We start from the raw sequence: 19,866 nt of genomic DNA on the forward strand, positions 1-19,866 counted from the left end.
GTTTGTCAAACATCTGCCGAGAACCATCAGGATGATATTTACGAAACAACTTAGGATAACCAACCAAAAGACATTATTTGAATGTTTTAGTACATTTGTCATGGCTAAAATAATTAAACAGATGAGGAGAACCACCACAACTACGTCAATCAGGTTTCTTGCGATATTCATCATGGATACGTAATGTAATCGCCATAGGACAGTTACCACAACTATAATAAGATATATCAAGATATCCGTACAGATTTCTTTAGACATATACTTTAAAGCGTCTTTCATATCTTCCGTGGTTTTACATTTACAGGAAGCCGTCATTACTTTAATTAAGTAGCATATAGAAGCCATTATTGATGCTACCATCAAAAACCTAAAGAGAGCCAGGATTAAGATATTCCTCCAACAGCATATTAGAAGCAACAGAAATACATGAGTTAAACACTCCAGAATAGACATCATTATTATGTCAACTCAGATCTTCCAAATAGCCTTTGTAATTACTTTTAGTAAAATTAATATTTTGAAATATACGCCGCAGTTGTTTTTTTCACAGAGTTTGTTTGTTTGTTTGTTTTGAATTTCGCACAAAGCTACTCGAGGGCTATCTGTGCTAGCCGTCCCTAATTTAGCAGTGTAAGACTAGAGGGAAGGCAGCTAGTCATCACCACCCACCGCCAACTCTTGGGCTACTCTTTTTTTTACCAACGAATAGTGGGATTGACCGTCACATTATACACCCCCACGGCTGGGAGGGCGAGCATGTTTAGCGCGACGGGGGCGCGAACTCGCGACCCTCGGATTACTTTTCACAGAGACTTCGAAACTTGTGCAGTGATAGTTTGATTCCTAAGAGACGGTGTATATTGTTGAGTATTTCTAAAGTAGCTTACTATATTGTTGGAAAGGACATAAAAGCTGATGAAGTAATAATATTTCATATTTATCATTATATTAATGGTTTATTGTTAAATTTGAGCCTTTCTTCACAGTAGTTTTTCTAACACGTGTATATCAAATGTTATTTTGTACATTTCATTGCATTTGTTATTATTTAAATCTGTTCATTCCCAATTTCCGATTGAACAAAAATTCTCTCAATGCTCAGGTTGCTTTTTGTCGTTTAAATGCTAGCAAATATATATGTATATTTTATATGTTAACGCTGATTATCAAATCTAAGTTTTGAGATGCAGGGTAAGAGTGGTCGCTCTTATAAATTTGTGAGTTATTTAATCTTGATATTAAAATTCGAAGTCATTTGGGTTAAATAACAACTAGATGTAGTCTGATTTGTAAATGAAAGAAAGATGATCACAATTTAAACTTAAAATTTAAAATGTGTAGATTTTACAACAAGGTTTAATTTTTAAATAGGCTTAACATTGTAACGGTACTTTCGGCTTCGTTAAAGATAAGCTTGTGATAAATCGTAGAACAGGATAAATATATTTTTTTTATTAAGTAAATATAATCTAAAATATAGTTTACTAAAACTGTTTTTCTCTTCGTGTTTTATTATTACAGCAAAAATTAGTGAACTCGATTAACTGTAACGAGCCTATTCTAAAAGTTTTAATATCTTTTGGTGTTTTAAGAATTAACTTTATTACTTCAAGTGAGATCGCTAGTTTTGATCCAGCTTATAAAAATAAGTAGATTATAAATCAGACTAAAAATATGTTGTTATTAACCTCACGTATGTTGTCAGTTATACTAATTTATAAAGTTCTATATAGCTAAACTTCATTACGTTATTGTGAAGAAGGAGTAATGATAAAAAAATAATGTAATTGATTCTTAAATGTTAAGCTCAATAGTAGCTGTTAGCAAAAGATTATGGTAATTAGTATTGATAACTGTAAGGCTGCAAGTATCAATACAACGGTTAAGACTTGGAGACAAGCGTTCAAAGTTTGTCAGATGTGACGAGCACAATGACGGGATTTCATTTGGGAGCTTTGGACTGGCAGGTATTTTGAAGGAAGCTAGTAATGAAGATGTGCAATTTGTGTGTAGAATTTGTAATTGGAGAGTATCCTCATTAAAGAAGAGGCAGGTAAAGTGTGGACTGTGTAGAATGACAGTAAGATTTTAGGAGGAGCTTAAACATTTACATGGAAAAGATATATCAGTTAACATTGACATTCAGGATGGCAGAAAGAACACTATTTGACTTAAAACTTAGGAAATTGATAATAATAATTCTGTTCTGTTGAACAATAAATTCCAGGGTTTTACTTCTGCAGTTGAGGAACTGTTGGATGGAAGGAAAGCCAAAGATTGAATTACAGTGTTCGAAAACGTGTGAAGGTGACTATTTGTGTTCTTTGAATGTGGTTTCCATTTTTCTACTTGTTTCTCCAATATAGAAGTTGTGGCAGTTATCACATTGTATTTTATAAATAATATTGGTGTGGTGTTTGTCATTGTAGTTTTTACATAATATAGAACTTAGATTTGTGCTTGGTTTTTGAATAAATTTGGTATTAACTGGAATGTCATATTTTGCGACTAGTTTTTGCCAAAAAACTATTTTCTAGGTTGGTTCTAAGGTCCAACATTAGAAATTAAAACATGTTTAGAAGACCTAGCCAGAAAACTTGTGATACTTTCCACAGAAAACAACCAACAGAAAGACAACTCTGACAATTTTATTGACTTTCAACAGCCAAACTTCCCCAAAAAATTAAAAATTTATATTTTCCAGAAACACCTAAAAACAACATTTTAAAAGATTTTTTCAAATAATTTTCTCACAAAATCATCAACATAATTTCACAACAGAAAGCTAAAAACAATCTTACAAAAAGAGACATTAATTCCATTAAAAACCTAAAACACGACAAAAACATAAAAATTTTAAAAGCAGAGAAAGGAAATGTTATAGTCATAATGAACATGAATAAATACATTCAAAAAATAAAGAACAACCTATCAGACACAAACAAATTAAAACCAATACACACAAATCCAACAAAGACACATGAAATGCAACTGAACAAAATACTACTAAAAATGAAAAAGCCAACACAGTTTCAAAAACTTTATTCCTACCTATGCAAGACCGACTCATGCACACCACAAATATTTGGCATCCCCAAACCTCTTAAACCAGATCATCCATTATGACCAATAACATCCACATATGAATTGTTTAATTAAAATCTTGGTAAATACAAAGCATGGGCATTCTCCAAATATGTAACATCAGCCAACTCATTCATCAAAGACTTTTAATTTCAAGTCTAATCTTAACTTAATCATAAAGCCTTAATGGCCAGTTTCAATGTTATTTCCCTCTTTACAGAAGTCCCAACTGCTGAAGCCTGTATGATAGTCTTAGAACTCTGTATTTGAGACCCTAACTCATCAATAGACATTCCCAACAACCCTCATAGAATTCACCACAATGAAGACAAACTTCATGTTCAACAACCACAACTATATACAAACAAATCGCCTAAGCATGGGCAACTCAGTATCACCAGTTCTAGCCAATATTTGTGTGACGCAAGTTGAAACACAAACAATGAACACAGCATTACATCCGCCACTAAACTGGTACAGATATGTTGATGACACAATTGTGAGATTCACATCCACACAACACACACTTAATTTTTTCAATCACATTAACTCTATATATCCCAACATTAACTTCACATGTGAATAGAAAGAAAGCAATCAAATATCATATTTAACCTCAAAATTACAAGAACTGACACGCAATTTAAAACAGAAATCCACTGAAAAATCACCCATACTGGACTATACATTCTTGAACTCAGCACATGAAACAAAACAAAAACTCAACACACTAAGAAACAAAATATGCTCACCAGATAAAATTAATAATGAATTAGACAAAATAAAACAATACTTCATCAACAAGTTTCCTCCACAAACCGTAGTTAAATATTATACACACACACCTAAACATAAAGCAAAATCAACCAACAAAAGTAAATGTACCTCACAAATCAAAAAATCATGAAACCATATACTGTTGCATATCATATATTCCCGATATTAGCAGAAATATAACAAACATTTGGCAGAAACTAGTAACAAAATATGACATTTCAGTTAATACCAAATTTATTCAAAAACGAGGCCAAATGTTTATTAGATCTAATGTCAGTCTTGATGTCTCATTTATAGGTTGGAAATTATTTAAAAAAAAACGAAGCTGTTTTAGATCAAACTATTCAAACTGAAATGTCTGTAAAACTGTTAAATATTGTTTATTGTATGAATATTAGATACGTCTCATTACAATTAAATTGATAGGTAAGAATAAAAGAAAATTATGTAAAAAATTAAAATATAATGAAAGACGAAGTAAAATATGGTATGATAAACTTTTACGAGCACTAACAAATATTCACTAAAAGGAATCATTTATAGAGATATTTAATCAAGTAATTTATTGTACAATAAAGAATGAAAACATTAATTTTGAAACTGTACACAACTAAGACATGATGGACACGTGTGATAGATAATTTATTCCAAAACATATTCTCTTTCTCAGTGATAAGTCTGTAAAATTGAATATAATATGTTTTAAACTTCATAGTTTATTTTAACTGATCTCATGATATTTAACATATTAAAATAAATCTAGTTTTTAATAAGTACTGATGTTTTCTTCATGAGATATCTTTATTACTTAATTGCTAACCGTGTAATTTGTACATGTTTTACATTTTCACCTCTCGATTTAAGTCCACATTAATTGTTCATATTTAAAGTTCAAAGTATATTTTGTGGAACTTGTGTTCTCCAGTGATGTTTTTTTATTTAGAGTGATGTGATAAACTGTGTAACTAAGTAGTACTACATTTTACCCTTAGATATACTTTAATTTTCTGTGACATCTCTGAAAACCTCTTGATAATTTTGGTCCATCTAAAAGGAATTCATCTGTGTTTACCGAGAAAGCATCCTCACACCATGACTTAAATATCGTCTACAATAAATGAGCCAAGATGAGTAAAGTTTAAAGGCAACCATATTAGTGACTATATCAGTAATAACACATGAAAAGACTTGTGGCTCTATTAGGAAGTCCCAAGTTTGTAACATCTATTTAAGTAGATACGTTAGCACAGTCTAGGTTAGATTAAAATATTTAAAAACTCTGACATACTTGGAAATTCTTGGAAACTCAGGGTGGTACAGCACTTTACTACAGAATTACAACGATAAAATCAGGGTTTTCATTGTCCTCAGTGAATATGTTAGATAGCTCGATATGGCTTTATTACAAAATAACACAAACACACAATATAATTTAATGTTGTGAAAACACACACACAATATAATTTAATGTTGTAAAACACACACACAATATAATTTAATGTTATATAATGTTATAATAACACACACACAATATAATTTCATGTTGTTTAATGTTATAATAACACACACACAATATAATTTCATGTTGTTTAATGTTATAATAACACACACACAATATAATTTAATGTTATATAATGTTATAATAACACACACAATATAATTTCATGTTGTATAATGTTATACTTGCAAAAATATTTACTCCTCGACATATTTTTTTTCAACAAGTTATTCAACAACATTTTTATTTAGATATTTTGTGTTTGATATAAAATTATTATACCTGATTTTATTTATAAATTAATTTTAAATATTAAGTACATTATCAGTTGCCATGTGTTATATTCAGTTTTATTTTTCTAGTTATATTTATAACTGATGGTTTATGTGTATGTATACATAGGAAGTTATATCACATCACTGTACATACCCTAAAATATCAGTTTTCATACTATTTTCAATAAGAATTTGTATTGTTCATTGCAACCTTCAAAGAGTGAAAATGTTTATACTGTCTTCTAGTCTTGAAACTCCCACCTACTTTACGTTTCAATGTGATTCAGCTGCGTTGTAGCATGTAAATGTCCAAGAACAACTTATCACTAAAACACACACCACTATCACAGCTGTCTTCCTGTTTACTGTAGTTCACATTCTTCAGTTCTGTATTAGTCAGAAAAGAAGCATCAGAAGTGTGAGGAGAGTATAGTATCTGTCAGAAATATGTTTTCACTGTAAGAAAATATTAACATTGATTCGATATCTTACTGAAACTAACGTAACAACAGGAATGTCACTGGGGATCTCACATTGATTTGGTTTAGGAACCCAGACAAGCAGTCCTCGGAAAATGTCTAAAGAATTTGGTTGGAATGTTATTTTTGTAAGAGGAATAAGCTAGTGAGAAAACACACTAACCAGGTATATTATTCTTCCATCTTGAAAGTCAAGGTCACTAAATTGTATGTAAAAATGAGTATGACATTCTTAACTGTAGATATGCTGTCTGGTTTATCTTATTTACCAATACATCTAGACTGGTCCATCTCTTTTTCTGTACCAGATCTCCCAGGAATAAACCAGCTGGAGAAAGTATGATGAGGGTTCTTTAGTCAACTATTATTAACTAATTCCCTCACAAAATAATCAGTAGGATTTTGTAGATTATGGAATACTCAGCCAGTTATAATTTTCTCTGATATGGAAAAAAGGATATAGGAATGGAAAGTACATGTGCAGCTGGTCCAAAAGTCACATGTAAAGCAAGAGAGTAGCAAAAGTGGGATGATACATTTGCTTTCTAACAGTTAGAATGGACACCACCTCCCGAATTGTTGGCTCCCTATATAGTTCTGCATTCGAAAGATGCATTTTTAAATGATAGAGATTTACTTTGGTTTTTGACTTATATTTTAAAGCTTATGAACTTACAAGCTGGTATTACTATTTCTGTCTCTATTGTGATGGAAGAACTACCTCACATAAGTCAAATCTCAACAGTGGCTTGGTAAAGTAGTTACATGTTGATGATGTGACAGCCTATTTTCATATATTAGTGATTTTCATCATGCAGCCTACAACTGCATTTCCTATGGTTTTAATCTCTTTCATCTCCCATTTTCAATGAGAAATTTAGCTTGTTTATTTATTTCCATCTTCTACAAAAGGCTTTGTCAACTTTGTTTCCTCTTGAGGACAGTATTCAGCCATCTTCTCATTATGTGTACATCATTTCACAGCTATGTTCCATTCTGTATCTTCTCTCATTATGTGGACATCATTTCTCAGCTATGTTCCATTCTGTATCTTCTCTCGTTACGTGGACATCATTTCACAGCTATGTTCCATTCTTTATCTTTACTTTTATCTCATGACACTTCTTGATTCATTTTTCATCACCAGTAATTTTTTGTTTAAATTTTTTTCTGTTTATTATGGTATTGTTTATTAAACCCTAAACTGATGTTGGAAACTTTGAAATGCAAGAGTTTATGATAATTGTCTGAGAAAATCAATGTCTAATAAGTTGTTCTGTAGCTGTAGGTATGATTTTGCATCATATCTATATAATTTTAATGTGTGGAAATAGGCAGGTATGTGGATAACTTGGTATAATCCTGAATAAATTAATTTACCATCTGAGCTGAAGGATGTGGTATGAAGATCCAAAAGAGAGGCTTTTCTTTCTAGATAGATGGTAAATGTATACAGACGTTGAGTATTCAACTGATACAAAGAATCTTGTGGAATAGATAGGGATTGATAGAGAATTTCAGTGAACCTACAGAAATCTTCCATTAATTCAATCATACTCAGTAACATGTATGAAAGTAAGTTTGAGTCAAAGGTATAGGGACTTCCATCATAGACATGACTTTCAAAATAGAAATAACTTCACTATAAGACAGATCAGAAGTGGATCAACCTAAAATAAAAGGAAGAAAATTCAGCCTCGTTGAGAAATGTTTTGAAAATTCTCCTCAGTGAAAAGGGTATTAAAATTCATATGAACTTCAAGATTCATTTTCATCTGGAGTGAATTTTGAAACTTTAGTTAATTAACAACTATATAATAAAGGAAACACTAACAAACAACATGCAAAACATAAAAGAACAAAAAAGGAAGATTTTAACACATTATCAAATAAATGTCCATCTCCTGCTGGTCAGTCACCACAGATCTGATTTTGGAAAGTTAACATTTTCTTACATAAAATTTTTTTTCAATTAGATACTTAGCATTTCAGAGAAAGATTCTATCTTCTGTTAGCATCTTCCTTAAGTATTTGCATGACACTAGCTTTCAGGCAACTCCCACCTAAACTTTCGTAAGTTCTCATGAATTATATTATTGGATAATGATGTTACTGTGCAGTAAAGGCCCTCTCTCTACAAATAGGAGAGTGATGTGAATTCCATGTTTGCTAGCTCCATCTGTACTCATGAATCTTCATTACTGATGAGAAAAGAAGTTGTAAGTATCCAAAACAAAGCATACACATCAGGAAACTTGTGAGTGAAGTGGCTATTTAACAGGTGAAAGAGGGTACAGATGGTTTACTATGAGGTACATTGCTCTTAATACATTATAATCTATAATGCAAATTCACTGGATAAATGTTTATGAGGTCGAGTGTTTAAAAATAAAAGAGTTAAAGATCTGGTACTTACTCTATTATTGATATGTAAAACCACCATGAAATTGTCAGAATGGATAATAATCAAACCATCTACTAGCATTGGTAAGAAATGCAAACATCTCCGTTTGATAGAATAAAGGTTGAGCACACTGATGTGGAGGAATTGCTTATGCAGGTCCAGATGTCTGAGGTGAGATAGCTATTCAGAGATGTACCACAACCAGAAAGATAAGCATCTGTGAAGAGGTGTAGGTCTGGTTTGAATCAATTGTGATTTATGACATTAAAACTACTTCATAAGCAGCTGAAGCCTCAAATATTGATCAACATAAGGAATAGAACCCTGGATTTTAGTGTTATAAGTCCATAAACTTAAAATTGATCCATCGATAACCCAACAGTACAAAAAAACTAAAATAAATAGTTTTCGTCTAAATTTTCACTCTTTGAAATTAAACACTCACTATTCTCTAGTACTCTTCTTACAGTAGTTTTAGATTTGGTTTTATTGATATAAAATGGCTTCACTTTCTGTGTACATGTGTGTTTATTTTTTATTTCTCAGGTTTTTAAAGATTGTTTACCTTGTGGAACCACAACATGAATTATGCCTGCTGTTTAAAGTATTAAAAATTGAATGTTATTAGAATGATGACATATTGTAACTTTCCAAATCACTGAATAAAATTCACAGCACTATGTGTTCGGACTTACATTGCTAGAAACAGGATTGAATACCCATGGTAGGAAGAGCAAACATATCTCATTGTTTAGTTTTGTGCCTAACTTTAAACAAACTGAATAAAATTCAACTAAAAGGTTTTTATGAATAACTCCTTCAACAATAGATACATTTATAAAACAACACAGAGATATGGGACTGATAACAGTTTATTATATCTATAAAATTATCAGGCAAAAACCATTAATAATTACATTAAAAACAAAATAAGTACTAACACAGCAGATATATATCAAAATGTATTTTAAAAAATTATTGGTTTATATAACCGTGCATAAACATTATAAAGTTTATAGCCATTATTTCTTTTTATAATTGTACATAAACATTATAAAGTTTATGGCCATTATAACTTATGATGTACTCTTAAGACCCCTGGTAATTAAGTAGGGGTACATTGACAGCTGTACATAGTATGTACGTCATCTCCTATTAAATTATGGTCGATGTAATAACTATTTCGAAATTAGCCCACAAACTATCTCTACATGGTTAACTTATTTGTAAAGATATGTCATTTTTGTGATGAGAATACACCTCACTGAGTGTGTAACCATCCATAACTGATACATCATTCAGTTTACCACATAAAGTCTTGCTCTAACCGTCTGTACATTGACACATTATCCAGTTTCCGCTATGTCTGGTAAACGGATGGCATTGTTAAGACTGGTTCTCTGGTAATAGTTTTAGTTGTGGGTGATCTAAATTGGCAGATACTGGTCATCTATTTGTGTTTTGAATGAAGCTGTCCAGATGTGTAATATTGGTTTGGATATAGTCCTACATTCATGCTAATGGTACATGTCACCAACTTGTATTAACCTGCTCTGATTGGCCAGTTTTCATTCATCTGATGGTTTTTCAAGTGGTAAAGCATCAATATTTCTTTACTGAGGTCTGGACATTGTTCACAAACAATTTGAAATACTTTAAATGCTGTGATTGACTTTAAAAGAGGCAAGTGAGAGAAGCTTATGCAAATCTAGTGGATATAGTGTGAGCTTAGATAATCAATTTCAGTTCATAAGTCCAATCATCACATATCTGATTTGGATAACAATAAACGTTCATTAAAACATTAGTTTTGTTACCATGACTGGCTGGCATGTTAGTTTTGTTACCATGTTAAAATTACCTGTTGGTAATGAAATAAGCAACATGTGAATAAAATATTTGTGATATTTTATATTGTCAGATGTGTGTTTTGGATTATTTGGTAAAGATGGTAAAGCCATATCATTCTACATAATGATATAAACAAAGTTATTTCTATTTCGTTAGATCACTGTGTTACCGAGATCAGCAGTGTAAGTACTGGATCTGATCAAACTTGTCATCAGTGTGAGTACTTGAGATCTCACCAAACTTGTCATTAGTGTAAGTACTGGAGCTGATCAAACTTGTCATTAGTGTAAGTACTGAATCTGATCAAACTTGTTATCAGTGTAAGTACTGAATCTGATCAAACATGCCATCAGTGTAAGTACTAGATCTGATCAAACTTGTCATTATTGTAAGTACTGGAGCTGATCAAACTTGTCATCAGCATAAGTACTGGATCTGATAAAACTTGTCATCAGCATAAGTACTGGAGCTGATCAAACTTGTCATCAGCATAAGTACTGGATCTGATAAAACTTGTCATCAGCATAAGTACTGGATCTGATCAAAATTGTCATCAGTGTAAGTACTGGATCTGATCAAACTTGTCATCAGTGTAAGTACTGAATCTGATCCAACTTGTTTTCAGTATAAGTACTGGATCTGATCAAACTTGTCATCAGTGTAAGTACTGAATCTGATCCAACTTGTTTTCAGTATAAATACTGGATCTGATCAAACTTGTCATCAGTGTAAGTACTGAATCTGATCCAACTTGTTTTCAGTATAAGTACTGGATCTTATCAAACTTGTCATCAGTTTAAGTACTGAATCTGATCAAACTTGTCATCAGTGTAAGTACTGGATCTGATCAAACTTGTCAACAGTGTAAGTACTGGATCTTAAACAAACTTGTCATCAGTGTAAGTACTGAATCTGATCAAACTTGTCAACAGTGTAAGTACTGGATCTTAAACAAAATTGTCAGAAGTGTATTAAACCTGATCCTGAACTCCATATCAGTGAAGTTGTGCTGTCTGTGGTCCCTGAGACAAGGTTCTTGGAACTTATCTTTCCCTGTATGCTGACCTTTACACCACACTTCAAGCAGCTATGGGTAAAATGTATAAGAGCACTGAACATCCTCTGTGTCCTCTCTTCCATCACTTGGGCAGCAGATCGACGTTCTATGCTAAAGATATGTAGTGCTCTTATTAGATCGCAACTTGACTGTGGATTACTGATCTATAACTCTGCATGACCTTTGGCTTTAAAGATGCTAGATCCTATTCATCATTAAGGTCTTTGGCTCTGCACTGGGGCTTTCAGCACTTTCCCAGTTCAGAGCTTATACATAGAGTTTCATGAACCTTTTTTGCACCTCCATTGTTTGCAACTGTCTTTACTATATGCTTTGATACTTTGTTCCTTACCAAAGCATCTCATCAGGGGTTTTGTTTTCCTTCCTCGTTGGGCCATGCTTTTCCAGACCAGATGGTCTGCCATTGCTCCTTTTGGCATTTATATCAGGTGCAGTTAGATGAATTGGGTCTGTCCTCAATAAACATTGCTGTATCCACTGGTTAGCCCATCCTACCATGGCTTCTTACAGTTCCCAATTGTGACCTATCTTTAAATCATCTGAGAAAAGTAGACACTCCTGATTGGAAATATTGTCTGCAATTTGCTGAACATCTTTCGAACCATCCTTCCATTCCTATTTATATAGATGGTTCGAAATCAGGTGACTGTGTTGGCTCTGCCATGGATTGTTGTGGTTCGGTGGTTGCACACAGAATTCCCACTACAGCTTCTGTGTTTACTGCTGAACTGTATGCTATTTCCCTTGCCCTGGATCACATAGAAGTTAAGCAGTAGTCAAACTGCACTATTTATACTGACTCGCATAGTTCTCTACTGGACCTGGAATTGCTTCAAGTTAATTCACACCCTGTTCTTGCTGATATTCAAAACCACTGGCCCATTTATTTTTAACATCTACTTCTATCCAGTTTTTCTGGATACCAGGCCACTTTGGTATTCATGGGAATGAGCTTGCTGACACTGCAGCTGAGTCTATCTGCTCTGGCTCTATCACCACTGTACCTGTCCCATACATAGACTATGGTCCTGTATCAAGACTCATCTCTGTGCCAGCTGGCAGTTGACTTGGAGTTAGCAACACGAAAACAAGCTTTTCCAAATAAAACATTATATTGGACTTTAGTCGTCTTGCTTCCGTCAGGATTGGAGAGAGTAAGTTGTTCTAACTAGACTACGCATTGGTCACAGTTTTTTAACTCATCATTTGCTTTTATCTGGAACTGATGCACCAGTGTGTAGTTTGTGTAACACTCAAATTACAATAAGCCACATTTTACTTTCTTGTCATTGTTATGACTGTCAACAACGGCACCATTTTAAACATGTTCTGTCCCAAGGTTTGTCCATAATGTTAGACAGTGATGGTGACACTGTCCACCTTGGTAATGTTTTTAGTTCTAAAGGCCATTAATATTTTTAATTTCTACATTACACCTTTTTAATGTGGTTCCCTTTTAAAAATCATCTAGTTCAATTTGAAATTAGAAACTGGCCTAACATGAAATAACTCGAAGCTAGGACTGGAAAGGCCAACTTCAGGTGACTAACGCTGCTGTTCGAACTACCCATTAGTCATCCTGGCAAGGTATTATTATATCAGGTGACTGATGGTGGTTTTTGTACTTACCTGTTAGTCTTCCTGGTGAGTTATCATTATTACAGTTACACTACAGAAAGTCCTTTATAACTTAAATTTCTGTAATTTTTCTTGACTTTGTAGACTAGATGTAAACATTGGTTTTATGCTGTTTATGTTGTTTTTTTAACTTTGTTTTTTTTTACTTTAATTTTCTTTTATGAATTTTACTAAATTTACTTTTAACTTTTTACCAGTTGTTTGGTGCAGATAGCCTAGCTGCTTTGTGTCATAAAACATTTAATCAAGCAACAACCAATCAATAATGTAACAGTTTACTTTCTGTGACATCATGCATCTTTTGATCTCCACAAAAATGAGAAATTCATGAATTTAATTTAGAGAAGAAAATTGCTGTGATTTGTAACAAATGGAATAAAAAAGACAACAAATTCAACACTATTTATTGTATCAAGGGAAACTAAAGGATATTTTAAATGAGAAAGTTAAACTGTTGTACACATTTTCAGTATTTTCAGTAAGTATAAACATTGGTAAGACTTCAAGAACCAAGTTTTGGCTTTCTTAAAAGACAGACTGCTCTTTTTCAGATTCAATTGAAGGCTTTATCATAAGCATAAAATCTGCTTATCACAAGAAAATTCAGAAAAGGGTACCAGGACATAGAAATGTCTTTGTTTCTTGTGACAACTTCAAAGTATCCTCACAAACACAAGGTCAAGTAGAATGCAATTAAACTATCCCACAAATAGTACGTTGTCTTCTTGAAATATTGAGTCACAAAGAAGTAACACCTCAGGTTTGATGTTTCATGTGACAGCTACCAGGTTTAATCAGAATTTAAAAAATTAAAGATTGTTGTAAATAGTAAATACTATGGGAAAGAAAGATATGTAGTATTTGTATACTTAATCATTCACATGTAAAATATAAGATAATGAGTTCTTTAAGAAAGCAAGTTTTATATCCTCAGTTTCAGAAAATGTGGGAAGACTAGGACATTTCTTAAAATTCTGTTTATAAAATACAGATTTGTAAATCCTTTTTTCCTTGTTATTATAATAACAACAGGAAAACAGAGAAATATAATATTATGTAGAATATAAGATGAGTTCTTTAAGAAAGCAAGTTTTTATATCCTCAGTTATAGAAAATGTGGGAAGATCAGAACATTTCTTAAAATTCTGTTTATAAAATACAGATTTGTAAATCCTTTTTGCTTGTTAGTATAATAACAATAGGTAAACTGAAAAGCATCAACTCAGATTGTGATGTTTACAATATAATGTGTACATAAATACTCCAGAGCTGATGAAGTGCTGTTGCCCAAAACATGGTATTCATGTTTTATCAATAAAGTTATTTTAAATTGTTGACTCTTTCAACATTACTTTATAATCTATTTTGCATTTATTATTTTCTCACCTATACAATTATTTTATTATTAGAACTAATTGTTCCTTTATCATGTCATTGATGTAAATCAAAAAATTAGCAAAGGTTCTAAACCTGACTCTCACTTGTGATATTAATAGTGTGACTGAATTGTATTTACAGTAACAATCTTCCATTCAGCTGCTCTTCTATCCAGTTAGGTAATTGTTTTCTGATACCTACAGAGATAATTCTTTTAAATGTTTTATTTAGCACCTTGTCAAATGCTTTCTGAAGGTTAATATACCAAATCTACACTGTTATCCTCATCTACATAATCAGTAACCCTTTGAAATGACTTTGTAAAGCCTCTATTATCAGACTTTCTTAAATTTTTTTCACAACTGATGCAAGATTAATACACTTATAATCACTGGGAGAATTATTATCTCTCATGAAAAGAGGAGTGAAATATTAGCTAACTTACAATCCTTTGGTGCCTGCCCACTATTCAAGAACTAACAAAAATAGTAGCAAGCAGCTTATATATCTAATCCTTAACCTCCTTCAAATTTCTTGGTAAATATCAAGCCCAAGTAGCATTATCGTTCTTTAAACTGCTCAATGTTTTCTAAACAAGCTCAGAATTAATGAAATCATCTTTTTCAACCTGTTCAAGATTAGGAATACCTTTTAAATATTCATTAATTAAAACTGAAGAAAAACAAATTTAATAACCCAGCCTTCTCATAATCATTAAATATAGGCCGATCTCTATCAGTCCTAAAGGGTTTTACCTTATCTGAAGACTTTGTTATATTTCTTGAATATACAATGGTTTTCTTTAATTTTATCTCTTATACCCTTTGTGAACCAACCTGATTTTTTATTTGGAGCTACCCTTTTCTTTCTAAAGGAATATGTTTGTTTAATTATTTTCTCTGTATTTACCCCACAGACAATCCTATTCACATACTTTGTTAAGGAATCACCCATAACTACAATCTTCTTAGGTTATCATCCACATCCTTCTCTGTTTCTTTTGTTGACTTTCTCTCTAGTAGTTCCTTGTACATACAATTCAATGAATAAAATATTTTGTTCAATAGAACAGGCTCGTTACAGTTACCTCCACTGTATAATACTCTTCCTAACTTTGTGAAAATCATTGTTAGTTGATGTACCCTTTCTTATAAAAGCTTAAGCCCTTGCTGCCATCTCCCACAGTTTACACATCTCTTTATTTATAATAGTGATAGGCATAAGCCTCTTGTGTCTTTCTATTTTTTTTTAATCTTTTGAAATTCTTTTTGAAGTGGTTAGCCTTAGCCAGTGGAAAGTTGCTACACAACATTTACCAACCCATTTACAATGTTTTGGAGGTAAAACATCTGAATTATAAAATTCAAGTTATCGTTGTAGTCATCTTTGAATATCAAAGTTAATGTTAACTGACACTATCATACAACTCACATAAGATTTGCATTAAGAATAAAAGTAGAAAAACTTTAATTTACACACAAAGAGAAACAGTCCTAAAACATTTTTTTCTGTACTTTCAAAAAAGGTTTACAAAGAAGTATACAAGTGCAAGAACCACAACACACTGCTGAGTATATATTCTTCAACATTAAAAAAAAGTTAAACTACAGTGATACAAACTAACAGCTTTCAGAGAAGAAGGAAAAACAGTTTTGGTTACTCTCCCAAAACATTTTTGTGTATACATGTATTATGATTGTTTCTCTTGTGTGAACATTTAAATTTTGTAAGCTTGATTAGCTTATAATTAGTATGATTCATTTATTTTTTGTTTTTTATTACTTTACCTAAAATAGCATAATTCTATGTATATTATGTAATTTCAATGACCAAGCTTGATTGCCTTGTAAAAGAACTTGTACCTTTAATACATCCCCATGTTATTTTCTAAAGTTTACCACAGAAAAGATATTTTCATGGTTTACAAAAAAACCAATGGAAAATTTCTTTAAAAATTACTTTAAACATTGGTTTTGTTGTTTATTTAGCATTGTAGAAAATTTACTTCCAAGTATGGGCTAAATATACTTTTCTTTCTTCTTTGTGGATAAAAGTTAGTCAACTAATCTGAGTATAATGTTTATGAGTTTTAGACATACACCTTAAATTACTGTCTTGCAAATCATTTTTTACTGTTTGTGTTTATATGTGATGTTCATTACAGTATCAGAACTTTGTTTACATTTTTTCTTAAGACTTTGATTATTACTTCAGATAAGATAAAAATTTAAACTTTGATTATTACTCCACATAAGATAAAAATTAAAACCTATTAACTGTAAGAATAATGCTTTTCATCACCACACATACATAAGTAGAAAATGAACACAGCCATTTTCTTGTACAGTTCAAATCCTTTGCTGTACAAAAATATATTTTATACAAATTGAGAGTTAAGTATGGTGAGCAGTTAGTTTTAGTTGATAAGTTCTGTATAACAGAGGACTCCATTTTAAAATACATGTTTGCATACCTATACAACCTTCATGCAGTTGTTTACTTGCTTGTCACAAAAAGAAAAAAAATGTTACAGATTAGTTAGAAAACATTAAAATATTTTCTAAACTTTTACAAATGTGTTTTAGGCTTTGTAGAGTAGATAAGATGCAACCATCCAGTATGTTGCACAAAAATATCTATTTCTCTATAGAGTAAAATTTGTATACATGTCTTTTTTGTTTCAGGAAAATCACATGTTTATTACAAAATTGGTTGCAGTTGGACAGCAGATCAAACTTGAACCAACTCACCATGATTTTGAAACATTTATGCTGGATATCTTGGATTCTTTGCTTCATTCTGTCAGAATAATTTCTCGAGTTGAAAATCATCTGAATACAGTATGTTTTGGCTCTCAAGTATTATCAAGACACAGATATTAACTGTTCTCAAAGAACAATTCCAGCATCTTCAGAAATACATGAACAACTTTAATAAGTATCTTGACATTTTAGATGGTGAGGTATGTTTTCAAGTTATTAAAGTAGGAAATTTATTTGCATCATTTGATCAGTGATCATGTTAAAATATAAAGAATTAACAGTTTTTTTCTATTATATTTAATCATTTTATATTTGATTATGATGGCTAACTATGGGATAATAGAAAAACTGCTTATGTTTGTGCTGCCTAACATGTTGCTTCTAGTGGTGGAGCCAAGTACAAAATTCAGTATGGACCCACAGCAATATTGTGCACAGGATGTACACTGTCCTTTTGAGACAAATTACAGATTAAAAACAAAAACTCTACATATGACTTATTTAGACATGGGAATAATCATGCAGTCTCTAACTGAGTAGGCTTGAGTAATGTGCAGAATGGTTACAGTCATGCCAAAGCCATCCCATGCTTATGATATTCAAATATCTGATATATCTACTCAGCACACGGTGAGAAGACACAGTAGTCCTTGGAAAGTAACATACAGTGATTAGATCCAAATGCAAGCCCACCAATATCACTCCTAGGAGGGCGCTAAGAGTACTTTCAGAGTTAAATAGATATCAGTAAAATAGTAGGTAAAATACATAGTGGCCAAGGGGGATAACATAGAGAACTAAGTTTATGTGCTGATCCATCAAGACTTTCTGTAGAGGCCCTGAAGGTGCATGTCAAGTGTAGGTGAGAAGTGTATATGCACAAACAACATTTCTGCTTGATATATATATGTATGATAGATGTAGTAAACATTTAAGAGCATTTGTAAAATGGATAAGTTATTCTAAATATATTTATAATTACAAAAACAAACCTCAGCAAAACTGACTGAATTCTAACTTTTTAGCAGTTCCCAAACCCAGTGGGTCAGCAGTAACTTTATGGATTTAAATCTCTAAATTCATGAGTTCAATTCACTACAGTGGACAGAAAACACAGTCCAATGTGTAGGATTTTACTAAAACAACAATAAATTTTTTACTACATTTCTTCATTAAAGCTTTTCTCCCCGCTAGTACAGCGGTATGTCTCAGATTTACAAAGCTAAAATCAGGGGTTCGATTCCTCTCAGTGGGCTCATCAGATAGCCCAATGTGACTTTGCTGTATAAAACACACACACACAAACTTTTTTATGTATTCTCTTCAGAGGCCATTATTATCAGATATTTTTTTGCTATAATGTGTTTTCTAGTTTAAGAATTTACTGAAGGCCTTTGTAAATAGAACATTGTGGAGACTTCAGGACCAATTAAATAATACTAAACATTTGCTAGATGTAAAGAAATGTATGTTAATGAACCTCACAAGACAAATTAACAAGAATAATTAAATATTGTGTAAATGACAGCAATATAGCAGGTTAATGTAAAACAATATGAAGTTCTGCATTGGACTATGTTAGAAGACTATATTCTGAGAGTAAAAATTTTAAATACTTTTGTTACTTGATTTATTAAGTGGAATATTTAGTGTCTGATATTTGTGTCTGTGTTACTTAAGTGTTTTAAAACCAAAAAAATCATAATGTCATTTTGTTCATTAACACTACAATGTGATTGTGTTAGTAAATGCTCTGTGTCTTTAGAGAGTTTATTATGTAACTGTGTTGGTAAACTCTTGGTTACATAGTAATATTTGTATTATTTGATAATTGAGTTTAAAGCAGACAGTGTGATTGTATTAATAAACTGTACTTTAGCAATAAATAAGTGTTATTATATTATTAACATATTGTATTATATGTGTTGCATTGTTTTAATAATAATTATTCCAGTATGATCTCAAACACAGCTATATCACATTTCTTTTGCTCTTTGAGCATTGTTAAAAACTTTTCTCAATCAGTGCACTAGTCTATATACCCTATCAATTTTGCACCATTTCTGAACATGTACATATCATGCGACTACTTTCCACCAACAGTATTATGCTCCCTATATTGAAGCAGCTTAGCTCTTTCTGCCATTCTCACTCAATCCTCACTTTTAAGAATTGGCAGATTCTGAAAGAAATACACAAGAAAAATGTTAACTTCTGATGTGGTCTTACCTCCTTTCACACCTTCTCTATTGGTACAGCATTATTTAGTTATGTTTTTTTTGCATGCTACTGAAATATAAGAGATCTCATGAATTGCAAACATTGTGTCAACTATGCATTTCCTGTTACAGTCGAAAATGTTACTGTTAAACAGCTTCTCAGGAATCAGGTTAGACTTCATCTGCAAAGAAAGTTTGTCTTAATTTGCAGGAAGCTACGTTTGTATGTTCAACAGTTATTTCTTCTTATTTTTCATGTGGCATTGTTTCTGAGAAAAATACAATTAATGAGAAAATAATTTGGACTCTTTTTCTCTAGTAGCTTATTTTAATCTGTTACACTGTACACTTCTTAAAGAGTTTTCACCTTCCACCCATTCCTGTACTGCAATGTCATTCACTTTGGTGGTGAATTGTTCTTCCT

The 19,866-nt window shown here is 31.9% G+C and overlaps 1 long non-coding RNA gene across 16 annotated transcripts; it reads left to right on the plus strand.

Annotated features, from left to right (window-relative positions):
• Positions 1–602: 602 nt before the first annotated feature.
• On the plus strand, positions 603–19,130 carry LOC143242588 (uncharacterized). 16 transcript variants are annotated; one of them, XR_013022971.1, is made up of 6 exons: positions 618–920; positions 2,228–2,307; positions 4,854–5,074; positions 9,064–9,241; positions 15,736–15,801; positions 17,146–18,406. It is a non-coding gene; the product is annotated as an uncharacterized LOC143242588 (long non-coding RNA). The 16 variants fall into 16 exon arrangements; XR_013022969.1 differs by lacking the exon at positions 618–920 and adding an exon at positions 956–1,217; XR_013022972.1 differs by lacking the exon at positions 618–920 and adding an exon at positions 956–1,191.
• The last annotated feature ends 736 nt before the right edge of the window (positions 19,131–19,866 follow it).

This window comes from Tachypleus tridentatus, unplaced genomic scaffold, assembly GCF_004210375.1.
Source record: "Tachypleus tridentatus isolate NWPU-2018 unplaced genomic scaffold, ASM421037v1 Hic_cluster_2, whole genome shotgun sequence".
NCBI classification, from domain to species: domain Eukaryota; kingdom Metazoa; phylum Arthropoda; class Merostomata; order Xiphosura; family Limulidae; genus Tachypleus; species Tachypleus tridentatus.